Raw genomic sequence first — 420 nt, 5'->3', positions numbered from 1 at the left:
GTGTTTACTCAGCATATTTCTATGTGAATTTGCGATTTGTATAGCCCCGTCTAACGTAGTCTGCGATAGTCTTATCCGCCATCTCAGTGTCAGCTCACCAAATGAACAAGCTGCTGTAAATGTGTTTATCTCATAATTGACTTTTTTCCTCATAATTATGACTTTTTTTCCTCATAATTATGACTTTCTATCTCATAATTATGACTTTCTTTCTCATAATTATGACTTTCCTTGGTAATTTTTTTTTTTTTTTAGTGGCGGAAACAGGCTTCCATAAGTTTGTAAGGAGAAAAGGAGGGGGTTAACTTTTTTTTTTTTTTCCACGTTCTCCCTCCAAGTCGTGCTGCGTCGGATGCGCTCCGGATCAGCCCAGAGCGCGCACGCACGCACGCGCGCGCAGGGGGAGGCGTGTGATTTCTC

The sequence above is a fragment of the Gouania willdenowi genome, chromosome 18 (genome assembly GCF_900634775.1).
Source record: "Gouania willdenowi chromosome 18, fGouWil2.1, whole genome shotgun sequence".
Lineage (NCBI taxonomy): Eukaryota > Metazoa > Chordata > Actinopteri > Blenniiformes > Gobiesocidae > Gouania > Gouania willdenowi.
Note: the sequence above shows the minus strand (reverse complement) of the source record.